At 42.3% G+C, this 21,207-nt stretch overlaps 1 long non-coding RNA gene across 2 annotated transcripts; it reads left to right on the forward strand.

Moving 5' to 3' along the window:
* Positions 1 to 9,022: 9,022 nt before the first annotated feature.
* On the forward strand, positions 9,023 to 15,055 carry LOC132472098 (uncharacterized). 2 transcript variants are annotated; one of them, XR_009528993.1, is made up of 8 exons: positions 9,023 to 9,105; positions 9,279 to 12,814; positions 13,052 to 13,140; positions 13,373 to 13,453; positions 13,530 to 13,608; positions 13,682 to 13,798; positions 14,251 to 14,391; positions 14,577 to 15,055. It is a non-coding gene; the product is annotated as an uncharacterized LOC132472098 (long non-coding RNA). The 2 variants fall into 2 exon arrangements; XR_009528994.1 differs by having other exon boundaries at positions 14,274 to 14,391.
* Positions 15,056 to 21,207: the final 6,152 nt, after the last annotated feature.

A 21,207-nucleotide genomic window follows, 5' to 3' on the forward strand; every position in this document is an offset into this window, starting at 1 on the left:
GTCACCTCACTCTAAGCATTGAGGATAATTGAACAGCACATACAGGGATGGTAGGTTGCGTTCATTAGGCATATCCCCAAAAACATAATTTGTCTGGAAATCGAAAAACTATATTTATAACACTATTGGCAATTTACCATTCCTTTGTGGCACTTCCCTTTCATACTATTTTTGTCCTTGCCTTGTATTAGTGCACGTATCAAATGCAATGCTTTAATCTAGTTTTGGCAGATTCATAAGAACACTCTTAGTGGAACATGACACACAAACGCCTTTGATGGCACTATATTGCAAAATAATTTCCTCTGAAGTTTCAGAGGGAATGAAAATGTGCGTCGGGAACACTGGTTGGATTATTAAACGGCTTTTTGGTGGAGGGGAACGTAATTACAGATGAGCATTTCTTACTGTCTCACTGAGTCGTAAAACGTTTTTATTTTCCTTTTTATTGCAATTACTCTCTTCACTTCTCACTTACTCACTCTCAACACTTCAAAGCTGCTAAAAAACAAACACAGAATCTTTCATTTGAACGCCTTGAACGTTCCTAATGTGTTAATAAAAACGCTTATTGCAGACTTATCCGGGGAAGCATTTCATATAAATCATCAGTGTCCAGGGAGTCATAATGGAAAACAAGAGCCTAGCTTTAAAACACTATTTATATCAATATATTACTATGTACAATATTACTAATGCAAATAACTCCTGATTATTTCATGTCTTCTTATGGTCAAAAATCCTACAGTGGGCCTATGTCATGAAAATATCCATGACATAGGCCAAATATCCATGTGTACACATCTCATTACAATAGGTCAATCAATAACATGCTTTTAAAAATTAAGATAATACTACTAATATGTACTATTCATTTGTGACAGAAATGAATCAATGCATCAGGATGGGCTGTATGGTCTCTTCCTTCTATTGTTCCTTCTAACAACTATGTGTCTATCAACACAAACGGGCAGTAGGCTACTATGATTTGACTGACAATTGAAATGTCCAATGTATATAATTTACAACAAAACAAACTGATATCACATTTGCTTTTCCAAGTACTTTTCACACTGACTTCCTTAGTTTTCTGTTTATTGTTAGTGCACATGATGCCTATGTCATTGCGTGAGTGTACAATATCCTGTTGTGTTTTGGGTGTGTGTGTGTGCGTGTGTTATGCTTGTTGGTGCTAATCATCCTCTTGTTTTCTGATTGGCTGTTTAGTTCATCTGTGGGCGGGAGAAGAGGACCAGAACATGCCCCATGACCCCGTGCTGTCCCTGGACCCCGGCCACCCTAACAACGACCTTAACAACCACGCTAACAACAACAACATCCGTAACCTAGGTGATCCCGAAGGTTTGGACGTCCGTGCTCTAAACAGGGACTAGATGAAACCTTCCACAGGATGATGATGATGATGACGACGATGATGATGACGATGATGCTGAAGACGACGGTGATGAGGAAGGAATTGAAGATGATGAGCAGCAGATGTACAATGATGAAGGAACACACTATATCAGAGACTTTATTTAAGCGGAAGAAAATGAAAAAAATATATACTATTGGCAGATTTAGGAGAAGTCTTGGACATGTGAAGGAACATTTGGGATGGTTTGTCTCTTCTGGTGACAGACAGGGTGACTTGAAACAAGGAACTATGGACACTAAACAGAGTGACAACACCCCCCCCCCCCCCCCCCCCCCTTGATTAACCTCCTTTGGTAGGAATGCCCCCTATCTCTTCTTTATCTCTCTCTCTCTCTCTCTCTCCCTCTCACTCTCTCTCCGTTGTCTTTTCTCGGAAATGATGTTGTTTTTGTTTTGCTTTTTGATAAAGAAAAAAAAAACTACCTGTCTAGCTAACTTGCCCTACATTCTCTTAAACATTCCTTGATCTATAACCTCGTTTTTATTTTGAATTACTTTTTTGTTTTCTTTCATTAGGACTTAACTGTAGTGCTAATCACCTCTCAAATACAGTTTTTTGCCTGTACAAAAAAAAAACGAAAAGAAAATGAAGACGTGGAAGAAGTGAAGTTTAACGGCATGGCCCATCAGACAAGCAATGCCCGAGATGCATTCTGCTGAAGAGTAACACAAAAAAAAAAAAGCATCAAACCTCAAAGGCACGCTGTGTTGCTAGACTGTTGACAGAAGCCAAGCACACGTGACGGTCTGCCCGCAGTCACCTCACCCCCCCCTTTCTTGGCGCGTTCAACGGTCAACGGAGAAAGACGCACACCATATTGTTGCATCGCCGTGTATCATGGTAAATGTGGACGATAGCAGAAACCATGTGACTTTAGCATGGCCTCGTAACGACAATCGACCACAATGCATTGCCAGAAGAGAGAATATAGGCACGGTGCAACTACAGCCTTCCCAATCGGTCCTCCCCCCCCCCCCCCCCCCCCCCCTCCGAATGATGGGGAAGTAGTGGGAGACAAGGGGTGCAGATGATGATGATGATGATTTTGAAAAAGGTGTAGATAATTGTGGCAAAAAGAATGTCTTTAAACTGCCCTAAATGTTAACTATCCTTTCCCCCTGACCCCTCACCCACCTCAACGAGACCAACGACTGAAGAAGACCCCCCACCCACACCTCGCTTCTCCCTCTTTACTGTTTTGATTTTGTCATGTATGAGCAACACAATGTCTCAAGGTGCCCACTGTACATAGATACATACAGTACAGTATGACAATTGTTTTGGGTTGGATAACTCTTTTTTTTTGCGTGTGAGGTGAAGCAAAAAAAAAGAACAGCAGAGAGACTACAGTAGCTCAGCCGCATCGCGTTTCGTTTGTCGTCTTCTAAAGACGGACAAGATGGCTACCACTGTCTCTTATCTATCTGCTGAGCCTCGACCACGCCCTCTGACATACCTACCGTTGGCCTCACCAGTCCCGTTGTCCCACGTGTTTGTAAAGATGACTAAAGAAGATGAAGAAAAAAAATAATAATGCCACCAGTAATTGTTGCACAGTGTTACTGACTACTGAAACATGGTTTGATGTATTTACTTTATGATGAAGAAAAAAAAACAAAAAAAAAACACAAGAAAAAAGACTGTGTATAGCCTTAGATACCAGACATTTGTTATGGCTCTACAAAGCTATGTAGCTATGCTAGACAGTAGGAATTAGGGTTGGCTTTTATTTTGGATTTTATATTTTGTTTTCATTTTTTTTGTTTTTATATATGTATTGTACAATAATGCCTTCTCCATTTACTGAAAAAGACAGAAAAAAGACAATCTCATTTGCTGCAGACATATTTGCCCCAATATATATATAAATATACGTAGTCCACCAAGCATGGGGCACTTTCTCCCTGGTTTTACTTATTCTTGTTTTATTTTGTTTCAAAATTTTCGGGTTTATCAGAAGTATTTTGCACTGTGATAGTATTATAAATTCAACCCATACAGTACAAAAAACCCTAGCTAAACTAACTAACCTGAAGGTGTGTTTGTGTGTCCCTTGGCATTGTGAAATGTTTCTATGTAGTTCATTTTGTGAACCCAGAGAAGATTCTAATACGGTATGTACAGTGCAAATATAATAACCCCTTTTTTTTTTTTTTTTTTTGGTAAAAACAACCTCTATACTGTATGTGGCTTTGAAAAACCAACTAAAAAAAATGTAAGAACAACAACAAAAAAAAACATTGTTACCCAAATCCTGATTTTTGTATACACCAACCTTGTATGTGACTTGCGAAGCAGGGACACAGATGGCTTTGGCCTGGTGACTTATCCCAGCACTCAGATTACAATTTAAGGATGATATGGTAATGCACACAAACACACAAAACTACAATCTTGCACTTACGCAAACCCACACTAGACAAGCACACACACACACACACACACACACACACACACTTACACACACACGCACACACACACACACAGACATACTCACATACACAGGCACATAGACACACATAGTACAGCCTCTAATTAGTTTGTTTTTACTATCTCGACAAAAAAACAACATTGTTAAACCTTATTATAGTTTCACAATCACACAAAGAGAGGGGATTAAATAAAAAATACAAATAAAAAATGAAACAATATAGACTGTCAGATATATGAATAGGAACACGTTTTGTGGGTTGAGCTGTACCAGAGCTATTGTACCGAGATACAACAGTGCATTTGGTGATTAAGAAGGAGCCAATCATGTACCTTTGTGAGTGAGTGCGTGGACCAATCAGAAGACCGGCTCTGGATCCCTTGACTTTTGACCTATGGGTGATAATGGTAGCGCTGTGGAGACTCCCGCCTCACCCTGATTCCCCCGCCCCCTGGCTGTAATGAGCATTCCACCCCTCATGTTATGTACGGAAAAACCTGTCTTGTGAGCTCAACATTTTCTTTCCTCGTTTTGCTGTATCCTCCTGGCAGATGCTTCGTTTTGTAACTACTGAACTGTACTTATAATAAAAATAAAATGTATTCAAACTAAATGATGGACTGTCGACAAATGACTGCCCTTTTCTTTTCATTCATTGATTTCATTAATCTTCTTTTTTTTTACTGACGGTAGACATCTCAAATGATGAGTGTTAGCAGCATATCGTGTGTACATAATTTTTTTAGAAAGCTTTAACAGAAGTTATTATCTATGTGTGAGTTCAATGCCAAAGCTCTCATGGACTGTGAAAATTATGAGTAATGCTAAAATGCTAATGACAATTATGAGTAATGCTAAAATGCTACCATGTATGACTATCTCTCAGACTTACTGCAGTGGTGAGTGCAGCAAAATTGATGTCCTGACTTAAAATAAACAGGATAAAGAGGCAAAAATAATTTCTATCTTTGATGAAAACTTTAATAAATATTCAGTAATCTAGAGTGCCATTGGACTTTGCCAAGGTGAACAATTTAGTTAATTATATATTATTTAACAAATGAAAATCTGCAAAAAATCTCCCCCAAAAAACGGATCCACACTAAAAAAATAGACAGATAAACACTTTCAGTAATGGTTTATAAGTAGCTACCTTAGTAAGCTATTGCTACATAGCAAACATTAACATTAACAGCTGTTTACTTACCAGTTTAGAATAAACATAGTGAGTTCATCATCAAATTCAATTCCTTTACAAGCAAAGGGCTGTCTTCAGAGGTGGAAGGAAACACCCACGTTAACTCTTGTTTTGATATAATTTAGATATTTTATTTTATTTGCTGCAATTGACTAGAGTATAGAATACACACTCTGGGCGGCGCTGTGGTCAACACTCATGTTGAACTGAGGGAAAACTGGACGCTGCAGTGATGGGGACCTCTTGTGGTACGAAGTAGTATTACGAGACGTTATGGGTCAGGTCAAACTGGGCAAGCTGCTGCCTTAAAGGTTGGGTATGGAATTCTCCTTTTTGGCCATTTTTACTAAATTACTTGAAATCCTTATCATAACCCACTTACAGCCACTGAGTTAGAAGTACTGACATGAAAATTAAACAAGTCAATCATCTGTGGAACGGGCAGGGCACGAAAAACTCCAGCCAATGATTTCCAGAACCACCGAGTTTTGGACAATAAGAAGGTCAATCAAACGGTCGTACTGCACTCCCCCTCCCCCGCTCTCCGCGCGTGACCCCTTCATGCACGTACTCAAAGCTTGTGACCCAGAGCAAGCTTCTGTTTCTTGTTATCCTGCGGTAGCTACTGGAGCTAGCTAACTAGCTAATGGCTCGCTCTCGCGCATCTGTGTTCGCGCTCCTGCATGATTGCGCGTCCATGTGAGTAAGGTCTCGCTGCAGCCTGTAGGACATGGACATCCAACGTCCAAGTGCTGTCACGTGACGTCAAGATGGCGGACGCGGTGAGACTCCTTAGCTGTGTCCTCATTCCTCTACGAATAGTCAAATCTCCTATCCTTTACTTAACCTTTGTGGAAAACGTCATCGGGTCAAGGAGAGATGAAAATGTGCTTCCTTTCTAACATAGGAAAAGACAGCGCTGTTTAAAATGAATTAGACTCCACTTTTCCTAACCGACGTCATTGCGCGACGGGGAGTATTGGTGACCTCTAGCGTTTCTACGGTGGAACTACAGTTTTCCGAAGTGGGTCTACAACAGGGGTTCTCAGAGTTTTGACAGCTGAGGGCCAATTTAGGAACCCAAAATTTGACTGAGGGCCGCCAAGGGGAAAAGAAATTGGCGGGTAACGCCGTCAGCATCCCAGTGGTGAAAAACAACATTACACCGTGGACCTCTGGGAGTGAGGTCAAGTGAGGTCTAAATCACAAAACTGAGGTTCATCCTTTCAAAGTAATGTACAGTCGGATTAAAGCTAACAAATAACAGGATTGAATTGAAAGCTAGAGAGAGTCGACTTTTCTCTTTATATTTATTTATTTTTGTTTAAATTAATATTGATATAATAAAAATAAAAAACGTACTGGCAATGATGGAAAAGTATAACAAAATGGGGAACGACTTCACGTGACAAATGAAGAAAGAGTGAACAGAAATTGTTTGCTTCGCAATAAACGTTTTTATTTTCTTGCTGTATATTGTGTGTTTAATAACCATCAATATATGATTTCACTTCGATACAAATAATATGTTTATTGGAATTGATATCCATTGTTATGAACTTTATTTTCTGCTCTTCTCTTCAAACAAACCAATAAAAAATAAAGAAATAAAGAAAAGACAAATATTATGTCTCCTCTATTTCGGACACTTTGCGCTTCCTCGGGATACCGAAGATAGGTGGTAGAGTTCCTCTTGCCATCTCTCTGCCCTCCTCCGTGAAATGAGCAAACCGTCTGCAATGACTGCACACACACACACACACACACACACACACACACACACACACACACACACACACACACACAATAGTTTTTGTAGGTCATTGTTACGGTTGTGTTAATATTGGAATTCACAGCACATCTGAGTCAGAAGAACTATACCCTTCAGTATGGAGATTCTCCAACAAAGTGGAGCACCACCACTTCCTGAGATGTGTTATGTCATGCTGTGGAAGATAACAGTTTATCAGTCAGAATTAACTTCCAAATACTGCAATGAGAGTAGACTGTTTGTACTCGACTCCATCATAATTTTGCATTAACTTTAGCCATTTCATTTTCTTATATTTTCCTTTATATATTTGTATGTATCTAGTATACTATTTGAAATTTGAAATAAGTTGCATGTAATTATAACTATTATTTAAAGTGTCTAGTATCGTGGATAAATACGTTAGCTTAAGGCAGTGGCGTCCCTATGCTGTTTTATTCGGGGATAAAGCCTCGGATGTTATTTAATTAGCCCCGAATATGATGTTTGGGAGAAAAATAAAAATATTCATAAACATTTATAAGTAGCCTAGTCTAGATAGACATAGTCCTTCTGGCAATAGAATAAACAACAACCTGTTTACCACCTCAAGTGTATTAACCTATCCTATCCCCAGTCAGATCTGTGCGCGTGTGTGTGTGTGTGTGTGTGTGTGTGTGTGTGTGTGTGTGTGTGTGTGTGTGTGTGTGTGTGTGTGTGTGTGTGTGTGTGTGTGTGTGTGTGTGTGTGTGTGTGTGTGTGTGTGTGTGTGTGTGTGTGTGTGTGTGTGTGTGCGTGTGTGTGTGTGTGTGTGTGTGATGACGCTACTGTCAGAGAGCTTGCCAGAGCTTCCCTCATGCTGGACCTCAGGAAGAGGAAGGTCCCTCTGGCCAAAGCAGGCCAGGACAGTTTCTTAGGCTTTGGGAGGAAAAGCAGCGGGAAACTGGACACACAAGCTGCAGGCTTTGGAGTTCGGTCGGACTGGCCGGACCTAAATGATCTGTGCAACAGAATGTCAGTCAAACTGGAATGGACACAACACAACTCACAAACAGCTCCACAGGCATCTGATGCAGTTGTCACCGACCCTTCTGTAACCGCAGAGGCAACTGTATATCACAACGAGGCACAACACATACTACAGAACACTACAGCAAGGAGATTCCACTCAACATAAAACAAACAGAGACCAAACAACACTGGACTGGACTTAGAATGCAGGGAAAGCTAGCATGCCTAGACTTTGCCGACCACTCTGCTTCCCACTCCATGTACAAAAATGCTGCTGTTGGGGAGGACATCCTCTGTTTCACTGCCAAAGCTAGGCTGCAGGTGCTACCTACCAAATACAATCTGGCATTATGGTATCCTACACATCACCATCCACACTGTATAATGCACTCTGGCCATCAACTTGAATCAGTTCCCCATGTTGTGAATGGCTGTACTATGTACAAAGGACTGTATATTGCACGCCATGACCGACTTGTAGATCTAATTTCCAGTAATGTTAAGGAAGTATCTCTAGAAAATGTAACCATGTACAAACATTCACGCATCATGCCGGGATGGTTTAACAGCCCTATTGATGTGATGTGTAACATCCCAAATACCCCTGATGTTGTGTTTTTAAACAGAGACAGAAGGGAAGTGCTCTTACTTGAGCTGTGTATTTGATCTGTACATGGAAATGGCTTTCAACGATAAAATCCTTAAATACCAGCCCATTCTGGAAATTCTAAGGGACCTAGGCTACCAATGCAAGCTAATAGTGTTTATTTTTGGAAGCTTGGGGCATGTCCACAACCGTGTTTTATGTGTGTTAAGGCTGGCTGGGCTCTCCAGCAGAAAATCTAAACAATTAGCAAAGTTCTGCTCCATATCAGCAGTGATAGGCAGCCTGGCAGTGTGGCGCAGGAGATGTTTTTTGTACCCTTGAACAATGACTTATCTTATCTCTGAAATATTTGAATCTTCTCTCTTGTAATGTGATTGGTGGATTCAAATAAAGAATTAAATGTGTGTGTGTGTGTGTGTGTGTGTGTGTGTGTGTGTGTGTGTGTGTGTGTGTGTGTGTGTGTGTGTGTGTGTGTGTGTGTGTGCGTGTTAACGTGTGTGGTGGTAGGCGATGACTCCAGCTCGCCTGCCAGGTGGTTTTCTTAATTAGTTAATTGGTTGCATCTGGTGCGTTTCACTTAAAAGGGAACCGGACAGTACATTTGTTTGTGTACTGCTTTGTTGGTTAAAGACTTTTTGAAGTAAAGAGGAGCATCTCATCTGAACCTGATGTGAGTAGAATTGTGTAGCAAAGCACAACTGACGTGACTTGTATGTTGAATATAAATCACTGATAATGTGTGAAGAAAATCGGGGATTGTGGTGGTTTAACTCTCATTTGAAATTTGTGGTTTAACTCTCATTTGAAATTTGGACCATGAGTAAACTGTTCCTTCCTTCAAAGGTCTATCATGGATATTTAACTGCAGTTCTGTGAGTATCCCAACTTAACCATGAAGCATAACTGCAAACTGTAAGTCATTAATTTCTCATTAATCTTGGGCACATTGATGTATTTTGGCTTCCTGGTGAGTTAACCTGTTACATGAAGGTTGATCTGAGTTGTAAGGATGTTTTTATTGGTTCATGGGTTACTTAGGTGTTTGGTTTATGTTGGTTTTAATGATTTGTTAAAATGGTTACAGACTCCAAGTTATTGTTGTAAGCTGGAGTAATGGGTTGGGTTCTGATATCTTCAGTCTTCTTTCATTCTACTCTCCTGAGCTCTGCATCTTCATCGTGTTGCTTTACTGATGAGGCTGTGGTCTGAGTGAGCAGAGGTGCATACTGGGATACAGAGCTGTCTGAAGTCTACAGGTCTGTAGACACGCCCCCTCAGGGGAAACCGAGTGTTTGAGAAACTTTGGTGACGTCAGTTACATGGACTGGAATGTTCTTAAAGATGGAGACAGGGATTCAGAAAGAGAAACACCAGGGGGAGATGAGGGGGCTCCTCATCTCAACGACTAAAACACAACTTCAGTCTGACACAGAGAACCATGGAACACATTCAACAGTCCCCTCCAGGCAACGTGACTCCTCAGGAACAGTTTCATTTCCAAGAAGGTCTTATTTGGGGCCATCCCCATATGGATCCTGCTCCTCAAGAGCCACCCCCCTCCACTGGGTGGTCTTCTGAACAGATGACCTCCTTCCTGTCCTCAGGCTGACTAAAGCTGCAACGTTTGCATCTGTGAAGGCCCCTCTTTCAGGAAACCACTGGACTACAAAGACATGACTTCAGAGATGTTGAATCAACCTGGGACACATTGGACACAAGCATAATCCATCACCAATGTGGGACGCCACTGAAGAATGTTGTACATAATTTACGTCTCTTCGAGACATTGGTTGTTCTGTTATGGGTGCCCTGGCAGGAGAGCTGGGGGGGGTGATGGAATGCTATTTGGCATGAGGGTTTTTACCCTGCATGATTGTTTGGACTTTTATGGCTCAGTGGTTTGTGTGTTTGGGTTTGACATGAGATGGAAGTTTTTTGAGAATTGCTAGGGTTCTACTGTGTGTGTGTGTGTGTGTGTGTGTGTGTGTCTCCCACTCACACCTGGCATGGGGTTCTACGTGCCTGTCCTGGGTTCTATGTGTGTGTGTCCGGCTTGCTTTGACAGTGATAATGTTCATACGGGGGTCTGTGTGATTGGCTTGGGATATTGGAATGGTCAACTAAATCATACCTGATGGACGGCCACACGTTTACATAAGGGCCTCCAGTAGACATGAAGAGACCTGAGCGACGCTCCGGAACGATATCCAACACACTGGGCAGGAAGGAGAGTATCCAACTCAAGTGTAAAAGGATGCAAGCGGCGTGTTCAGATCAGTGACTTCAAACTAGGACTACACCAATCAGGATCAATGGAGGATGGACACCAAAAGGAATTCCACAAGGAGAGTCTGACGTTGGAAAGGGACCTAAATGGATATTCAAGATGACCTTCAGACCTGTAATGAGACGGCTCTTCCTACTTGGCTGGATTGATGGAGAGCCCTGTGGATCTTGTCTTGCTCTCAGTTGCACGTCTTCTCAGGCTGAACTGTATTTGTTTCGGACAGGACTAGTTGAACGATTGGTTCCCTTAAATCAGAACCAATCCGGGAACTCCAGCTAGTGCGCACTTCGAGCTGAAGTTGTGCTCTTCAGCTGAGGAGGTAATGAAACCTTCACTGGGGCTTCAAGTTGTAAAGAGGAGAATGTTTCAAAGCATTCCATGGTACTCTGAAGACCGTTGTTGTGTTCCACTGGCTGAGAGGAAGAACCCACACATCTTCCTCTTGGCCTTTCTCCTCTGAGAATCCTGGCGCCATCTTGAAGGATATTCCAGCTCATGTAACTGATGTCACGACAGATTCTCAAACACTTGGTTTCTCCTGAGGGGTGTGTCTATGGAACTGAAGACTTCAGACAGCACTGTATCCCAGCATGCATCTCTGCTCACTCAGACCACACCCCCATGAGTAGGATGCAACACTCTAGTGATGGAGATGTAGAGTTTTATAAGTAACGAGGGAGCAGACTAAGGTGATTGGAACACAATGGAATGTCAAGTCTGTAAATCTTTAAACCATGAAGATGGTTGGATAGTTCAGGAATATGGCTTATTTTTATTATGGACAGTCCTTTCACTCGGATGCCCACTTCTCACTGGAGCTGTACATGTGTTGGCTGGCTGGCATGATTTGCTGTTGGTGATGAGGCGGTCAGGGTGACGTTGCAGGGCTATGGTCGGCTCTCTGTGAGCTCAATGTTTAGATTTGCTCTGTATGGTTTGTACCATGAATAATCTAGATAATTGTAAAATGTAGACACGGTTTTGTATTGAATGATTCCAGGATTTTAGGTTTAAAGTTGTTGTGGGACGTACATGGTAGTTTGGTTCTTCGTACGGTTTTGAGTGATACAACTTGTACACACTGGGTGCATAATAATGTACATGTAATGTAATGACCAACAGCAACAAACGGATCTCCTCAAGGTAAGTCTGTTGGCTGTGTTTTAATCAAGACCATCGCTGGACTTCAGGATCTTCCTCCGTTCAGCTCAAGGTGAGGCGCTGGTTCTGTTTTTTTCTTTGGTTGGTTCCGGCCGGAATGTTCGGATTCCTGTCGGACGGTTTGTGCTTCCCGCCGTGGAAGGTTCTGAGTGCGGTCACTTGATTTAGTCCCAATGGTTAGCATAGAACGTTGTAGTCTTGACAACCATAAGAAACCACCTGGCAGTTAGTTGGACGGGAGTCCCCTGAGGGAATCTGGCGGAACGTTCTGGATTGTATTTGCGTAACCTCGAGCCGTTGCCAACGGAAACTATTTTTCAGTCGGTTTCCATCTGGAATTGTTGCCCCTATCTTAAACAACTTAAGTTTGATATTAAATACATACTGACACGTACGTCGTACAATATGTTGATTTCCGATGGTTGCGCCGTATTTTTAACCACGATGACGTGATGGGACTCTCACTGCGTACAAAACAGCATTCTACTTGCGGGCCCATTTTTGACATCAGGGAAGGCTGAAAATCATTTCAAGGAGGAAGATAATTTGACATTTCTTCAACGGAACCCAGCACCTGAATATGGCTGAGTAAATTTGATTTAATATCGATACTGCTTAGTGTTATTTGTTACTTCAGCTTTTGTACGTTCTAAATATTTGCTGTCATTAATTGCTACAGAAGTTAAACCCTACCCAATGGAATGACGTTAAACAACGACTTTGGTGCAGAGTTACCAACTAGATAATATCAAAGCTAAAATAATGGCCGTCATTCCCACATGTTACAGTAGAAGATACTCTAGAACTGTACAAGGTTAAAAAGGTAACATGTAGTTTGTCCCAAGGTGTCTGCCTTCTCACCTAGAGTAAGACCTCCACCTCCTCACCCGGAGCCAGACCTCCACCTTCTATCAGAAGTCCTCCAGAACAGGTCAGTGCTACGTGTGAGTAGAGTCTTCTCAGGTCAGTTTCAATGCATGGCCTGAACCACTTCTTTAAACTTGTGGACTGCTCTGTCTTCATTCCCAAAAACGGGATGCTCATGTCTGGTCTCAAGTCTTTTCTGGCCTTGAGTTGTAAAATAATTAAATTAATTATGTAACTCTGTTTCGGATGAGTCAATTAAGTTTATTGTTGGGCAAATGCTGACATAAACCTGTTGCTGTAGATGAGAGGCTGGGGACCGGAGGCTTGTGGTGCCAGGGTGGACCGGAGACTGAGGCTGGAGACCAGGGGTCTGCAGCACCGGACCAGAGGGTAACCATCACCAAGCTCATCTGAAACACTAAAATCCAAGGTAGTTTAGGTCTACTTTTGATCATCTTATGACTAAGTAGATGGCGCCTGACTCTGAAGTGATCATCACACTCACTGCCACTTCTAGTAGAATACTGCTACCACAAACTACCGGCGTATTTGTACCAAATATATATGACGACTACATCTGTTTTACCACATGTTGAAGCAAGACTTCTGCTGTTTGCTCCAGACCAGGACTCTGTCTGAGGAAAGCTGCTGGAGGAGCTGAGACGCTGGAGGACGACTAGGAATCGGCCAACAAGGATTCCTCGTAAGTTTGTATTTACTTACATGGTTGACTTAAAGGGCAAAATACAGCTGTTACTTTACATGTGTTTTCTTACTAGAACGTGTTTCTGGAGCGGAGGCGAGCTGGTCGGGGAGCCGTGAATCTGGAGGATGACCATCACTCTACCAACAAGGATTGTAAGTTTGTATTAACCAAACAAACTGGAAATAAAGAGCTTAAATATAAGACAAACTACATGTTTGTTACCAGACTTTAGGGCCAGACTCGCGCTGTTTGTTCCAGACCAGGACTCTGGCTGAGGAGAGCTGATGGAGGAGCCAAGACTCGAGCCAAGAGGGCAACATCACTCCACCAACCAGGATCCTCGTAAGTTTGCCTAAAATAAACAGAGTGGACTTGTTGCACGCAGGATCAGTTTGTCCAGTACAAGTTACGGCATACTATTGTGGTTGTTTACCAGACAAACTACAGCTGCTACTTTGTTACGCGCCATTAGAACCCAACTACTGCTGTGTTTGTGACCTTACATTAGATATAAACTACTACTGTGTTTGTTACCTTACATTAGAGCCCAACTGCTACTGTGTTTGTTACCTTACATTAGAGCCCAACTGCTACTGTGTTTGTTACCTTACATTAGTGCCCAACTACTACTGTGTTTGTTACCTTACATTAGTGCCCAACTACTCCTGTGTTTGTTGCCTTACATTAGAGTCAAACTACTACTGTGTTTGTTACCTTACATTAGAGACAAACTACTACTGTGTTTGTTACCTGATATTAGAGACAAACAACTGCTGTTTGTTACCTTACATTAGAGACAAATTACGTTTGTAACCAGACCAGGAATCTGGAGGACTGATGGAGAAGCCGTACATCTGGAAGGCAAATCCTGAGGACCACCAGGACTCTACCATCAAGGATTCCTAAGTTTGCATTATCTGGACATAGTGGACTAGGTAGGGGGTTGGGGTTTTAACTCTCAAACCAATGGTGCCGGGTTCAAGTCCTCAGAATACAGTGATGCGTCCTTGAGCAAGGCGCCTTAAAGCCTGCCTGCTCCTTAATGACTTATCTTTGGTTCAGATAATGTTGCATCTTTTGAATATTGAACCTAATCAATGTCCTTGTTTGGTCCGGGCAGACACACCTGAGCTGAACCTCACCTGATCCTGTTTGGTCGGGGGTAGACACACCTGAGCTAAACCCGCCCTGATCCTGACATCCTGCTGGTCCCGTCTCCTCAGTTCATATGAGCCTCGTCCTCCAGAAGACCTGCTGAGCTCAGCAGTCTGAGGCTGATGGATCAATGACCTCCAGTGGGAGTGATCTTCTTGACCCCACATGTAACCGTGTGCTTCCACACGCCTTTCCCTCACGTCTGTCACTAACCTCACTACTTCACTACTCTCTACTGCTTCCTCTTTTCTTCCTTCTCTGTGGTTCAAACCTTTACACTGAAGGTGCGTCTTCCTGCCCTCAGAGGGTTTAGCGTTAGGGTTGAGAGTCAGGGTTTAGAGTCAGGGACAGAGCTGGTCAGGGAGGACTGCTTTTACACAAACCTCTTCACTTGCTTTCGGAATGGTGGTGACATTTTGAAAAGATTCATTTGGGAAAATGTTTCCCTCTGCGTTCCTTTACAAAATTGTAAAGGAACAAACTACTACTGTGTTTGTTACCTTACATTAGAGCCCAACTACTACTGTGTTTGTTACCTTACATTAGAGCCCAACTACTCCTGTGTTTGTTGCCTTACATTAGAGTCAAACTACTACTGTGTTTGTTACCTTACATTAGAGACAAACTACTACTGTGTTTGTTACCTGATATTAGAGACAAACTACTGCTGTTTGTTACCTTACATTAGAGACAAATTACGTTTGTAACCAGACCAGGAATCTGGAGGACTGATGGAGAAGCCGTACATCTGGAAGGCAAATCCCTCACGTCTGTCACTAACCTCACTACTTCACTACTCTCTACTGCTTCCTCTTTTCTTCCTTCTCTGTGGTTCAAACCTTTACACTGAAGGCGCGTCTTCCTGCCCTCAGAGGGTTTAGCGTTAGGGTTGAGAGTCAGGGTTTAGAGTCAGGGACAGAGCTGGTCAGGGAGGACTGCTTTTACACAAACCTCTTCACTTGCTTTCGGAATGGTGGTGACATTTTGAAAAGATTCATTTGGGAAAATGTTTCCCTCTGCTTTCCTTTACAAAATTGTAAAGGAACAAACTACTACTGTGGTTGTTACCTTACATTAGAGCCCAACTACTCCTGTGTTTGTTGCCTTACATTAGAGTCAAACTACTACTGTGTTTGTTACCTTACATTAGAGACTAACTACTACTGTGTTTGTTACCTGATATTAGAGACAAACTACTGCTGTTTGTTACCTTACATTAGAGACAAATTACGTTTGTAACCAGACCAGGAATCTGGAGGACTGATGGAGAAGCCGTACATCTGGAAGGCAAATCCTGAGGACCACCAGGACTCTACCATCAAGGATTCCTAAGTTTGCATTATCTGGACATAGTGGACGAGGTAGGGGGTTGGGGTTTTAACTCTCAAACCAATGGTGCCGGGTTCAAGTCCTCAGAATACAGTGATGCATCCTTGAGCAAGGCGCCTTAAAGCCTGCCTGCTCCTTAATGACTTATCTTTGGTTCAGATAATGTGGCATCTTTTGAATATTGAACCTAATCAATGTCCTTGTTTGGTCTGGGCAGACACACCTGAGCTGAACCTCACCTGATCCTGTTTGGTCGGGGGTAGACACACCTGAGCTAAACCCGCCCTGATCCTGACATCCTGCTGGTCCCGTCTCCTCAGTTCATATGAGCCTCGTCCTCCAGAAGACCTGCTGAGCTCAGCAGTCTGAGGCTGATGGATCAATGACCTCCAGTGGGAGTGATCTTCTTGACCCCACATGTAACCGTGTGCTTCCACACACCTTTCCCTCACGTCTGTCACTAACCTCACTACTTCACTACTCTCTACTGCTTCCTCTTTTCTTCCTTCTCTGTGGTTCAAACCTTTACACTGAAGGCGCGTCTTCCTGCCCTCAGAGGGTTTAGCGTTAGGGTTGAGAGTCAGGGTTTAGAGTCAGGGACAGAGCTGGTCAGGGAGGACTGCTTTTACACAAACCTCTTCACTTGCTTTCGGAATGGTGGTGACATTTTGAAAAGATACATTTGGGAAAATGTTTCCCTCTGCTTTCCTTCACAAAATTGTATTCAACTTCTGTCAAGTGTTTTGGTTTATATATTAAAATCCCACATTGACTTCTACATGTTTGGTGCGGTTCATTTAATTGTCCTTTAACTTGGTTAATGTCAAGCTAAACTCCTGCAATACATTTAATATACATGATTGTTATTCAGCAATGTTCACATAATCCATTTTGTAAAAATATGACGCCTCCATATTACTACTAAATTCATGTGTTTAACAATGTACATACTGCCCCGAAGGCCATTCTCTGCTACTAGACACGTTCAATCCAACAACCCGTCTCGCATCAATGTACTATATAGTCAGGTTCACTATGTAATGTCGCCAGAATTTTGTGGAGAGTATCAAAACTATAAATTTTTGGAAACTTTATTGTGCAAGCAATCAGAAAAATAATGTTTCCATTTGCCCTGATACCTATATGCCAGCCATCTTGGATTTTACAAAATGGCTGCCGTGAAAAGGGTTTTCGTCAATATCTCAGCTTCTAAATAACCTAGAGCTTTTATTTTGAGAGCTAAACTAACATTTCCAGGGCTAAGGAATCCAATGGTAACAAAATAAATAGGTTAGATTCAACCTAAAACTTAATTGACTGAAATTTGTAGTTTTATTGAATGTTTTACAAGTGATCAATCATGAACGTTCCACTAAGTTAATGTCCATTAAGAGCCAACATGCTCCTCATGACAGAAATGTCTTTAATGTTTAAGGCAATCAAGGAGTCTTTACATATCATCACTATCATCGTCATCATCAGTTTCATACTTATTCTGTGTGTCCTCATCCTTCTGACACGCACTGCCGCACTGGCAAAGATCGGTGCAGGAAAAGCTGTTTTTTCTGCAAGATCATCTGGCAGAAGAACGCTATTGCATTGACAGCTAACCATCTCAATGATGGCCTTTGGAGCTTTAAGGGCATCTGTCATGGTTGGTTTCAGCTGGCTATCAGACTCCTTGTGGTAGCCATTCCGCAGGGGATCCATCTGAGAATCTTGCAGAGCAATGCTGGCCTGTCCCCACACTCTGGCTTGGATATGGACTCTCAGGACATGTTGTCTCAGAGCTCTAAGGGTAGGAGGTAGCTTATCACTTTCTGCCATATGCTTGCAGAAGAGATGCCATCATAGTTCGGTGATGGTCTTGATGTAGATGCCTTTGGGGGAGTAGGCTGCACAGACGAAGCTAGCCAGAGCGGCCAACATAGTTTCGGTCACTTCTTCCTCTGTTGAAAGAATCTGCAGTGAACTGTTTACCTCTTTATCTGCCTTTATGTAGACTTGCAGCCAGGTTGCTTTGCCTATACGTGAGAACCTTCCAGTGTTGTCAGCGCCATGGACCCATGGAAGGCTGGCAAAGCCTTTGCTCTTTCTGACCCTATTGCTCTCCATATTGGCTCTATCCCCATAACCCCAGAGGCCATGGAAATGGACATGTTCTTCAGCATGAGGTCATAGTTTGCTATGACCAACACTGGGACATCTGTGTCTGGAGAGAAGAAAACCATCTTTGCATCCGGTGGGTTTCGCTGTGATGCCAGCACAGCCTGGTAGATAAACAGTGTGTCTGCTTCTTCGTGATTGTTGTCCTGGAACACCAAGTCTTTGTTGCTCCTGGTATGCCCTGAAGAAGAGGTGATGACCAGTTTTTTTGATGTACTGTTGTACTCTAGAGTCTTTGCAGCAAGATAGTTGGTCAGGTCAGCCTTCGTCTTGTCATGTAAAAGGAACCTGCTCATTGGGATGTGTTTTATGTTTGTGTCAACTCGGACCTGATACTGGATTGGCGCTCTTCCTTGCCTTCTTTTATCCCTGGTAGCACACTTCAGAGAATCATCCCTGTATGTGTCAAACACAAGGATGATTTCACCATAATCTTGTGTGACGGCCATCAGCCTGTCGTTGAAGCATTCACTGAGATGTTTGACTGTCACTATGGTAGCTGGGTTCTTGGCCATTTTCTGCAGAAGTACCATTGCATCTACCAGGGCTATCTTGCGACTTGGAGCATCTGGTGTGGTCCCCAGGGCCGGCGCTCGGCATAGGCGACCTAGGCGACCGCCTAGGGCAGGAAATGCGTTGGGAGCGCCCTCTGGTGGCGTCCTTAATTAGTCAATTAAAATATCCGAAACAAACGGAGAAGGGAGGGGGCGCGGGAGCAATTGCCAGGGCGCCCCGAAACCGTCACCGCAGGACAATGCGGTGACATCCCAAAATGGTGTATTTAATGAACAATAAACATAAATCCATCCTTTTTTATAGTTGACGGGGAGAATCCTAGATAATAATTGTTTTTTCTTTGGTTGAGCAGAACAATCAGTGTAAGAGTGTTTGCCAACATAATACATAACGATAGCTCCAACAGTCGCCTCTTGGGTCCCTTATCAGTCGATTGATCCATGATGAATGCAACAAGTGCCTCGCAACTGGCTGTTTATTTCTAGCCGGTGCCATGTTTGGGGGGTGTGTCTGTGCCGTAAAGCATTTTCGATACTACAATAGACTACATTTTCGAGTCGCGATTGGCTACTTCCGCTGAGTCACATCCGGATTGTGTCGGTCCAAACAGAGCAAGTTGCATATTCGCTTTTTCCTTGGAGAAGCGACAAGGGGCAATGAAATACCCATCAAACGACCGAGAAATGGTTGTAGAACCATCAGAATAACTATCAACCTGCATAATTAATGTAATTTTGGCTGAAAATGTTGCATAGTGGGCCATTAAATATAAACTCTGCAACACAATAGACATATTTGACATCCGTTAAAATTTGTATTACTTTAAATTATAATCATTGTTCCTTTTTTAATGTTTTCAACTATCGTACACATTTCATCTTTAATGTTAGTCAATCTGATTGTGGGTGTGTGTGTGGATGATGGCCGGTTGAAGCAGCCTCACCTGCCCCGAGTCAGACGGCGCTGGGTGAGGCTGCACACCTGTTACATTGAGAAATCAGTGTGCACAAGTTAAGCCAGCCATCACCAAACACGCGCGCGCGAGAGAGATAGATCTCTCCTGCATGGAAACATGGAGCATCAGCGCCATATATATCATTATCCCTTATCTTACCTTTTGTCTTGGCCCTACCCCTTAACCCAAATGTGAATTGGGACACCCCTTACCCCTTCAAAACAAGGGGGAGGGGTAAGGGGTAGAAATGGGATGCAGCCTAACTCTTACTCGGATGTTGACATCAATATTTAAAGGCACTTCGGTGTCACAAACTAAAGTGTTTTGTAAATAATGAGAAAAACACATGATTTAATACCAGTTTTCTCAAAAATACGTTCTTGACAAGTGACAAAATGGTATACATTATTTTATTCATCATATAAGACTTATTAATTGATTTAAAGCAAAAGTGAAAGCCTAGTCTTCCAAGTTTTCCAACTTTGAATATTTTTTAAACATACTTTTTTGATATCTTAAATGAATTATGAGTGGTTATGAGTTAAATTTTCAGTTTTTATTCCTTTTGAAGAGTGTACGTTTATAGCATTCAGTATCCTAAAGAACTTTTCTGATGTTTTGGAATCAGGCCATTAGGATATATTAAGCTCAAGGGTTGAATTCACTTTATTTATGTTACAATGTCGAAATTATTTCAGTATGACTTGACATTGTTTACTATCTTGGTGCACTCCTTTAATTAATTAAATTAATTATTTAGATTTTATGTAAGTAACCATCACTAAAGTATCGTTTTTGCCTGCATTTCAAATGTTTTGACGTTAATACATATTTCTCAAATTGCTTTAGACTTCCTATTCTCAACACAGTGTATCCTTATGTTGAAGAGATAATGGTATCCATTTCAGCTCCACATTACTTTTATGTTGGCCATTGTCTATAGTTGAATTAATTAATTATTTGAATGAATGCTGCAAGTCTGAATACCATAAGGTGTCCTCCACACATAGTCTCATAATATCTTGCATTATTTCTTGGGCCAGAAATGTACAAATATTTTTGGAAAACTTGTATTTTGTGTTTAAATATAGGACAGCCATATTTTGGTTGATCGGAGGAACAAATATAATGGTTACTATAGTTTGTATATTGACAAATCGAGTTACTACAAAATACTTGTCATTCATTGTAAATAATCCCTTGTTAATGTATTGAGGCATTTCTGTGTGCGCATGCATGTGTGTTCAATGGCCAGATGTGTGTACGTTTGGTGAGTAGGTGTCCATTTTAGAAGACGTCACAGTAAAAATACACACACACACACACACACACACACACACACACACACACACACACACACACACACACACACACACACACACACACACACACACACACACACATCGATGCTATATTTTAAACGCTCCTATTCTCCACCTCCTCTGTGGTCTGAAACCCGACCCCCAGGGGCCCGACCAGACAAGACCCAGGTCGGCATCCACTGATGGAACCCATATTGCTTTAAACCCCTAAACTTAAGGACCCGGCCGGGACCCCCACGCCCACGCGCACACACACACACACACGCACTACGGCAAGGGACTACGGCAAGGAGGCCCCATACTGGGAG

This window comes from Gadus macrocephalus, chromosome 14 (assembly GCF_031168955.1).
Source record: "Gadus macrocephalus chromosome 14, ASM3116895v1".
In the NCBI taxonomy this organism is placed as follows: domain Eukaryota; kingdom Metazoa; phylum Chordata; class Actinopteri; order Gadiformes; family Gadidae; genus Gadus; species Gadus macrocephalus.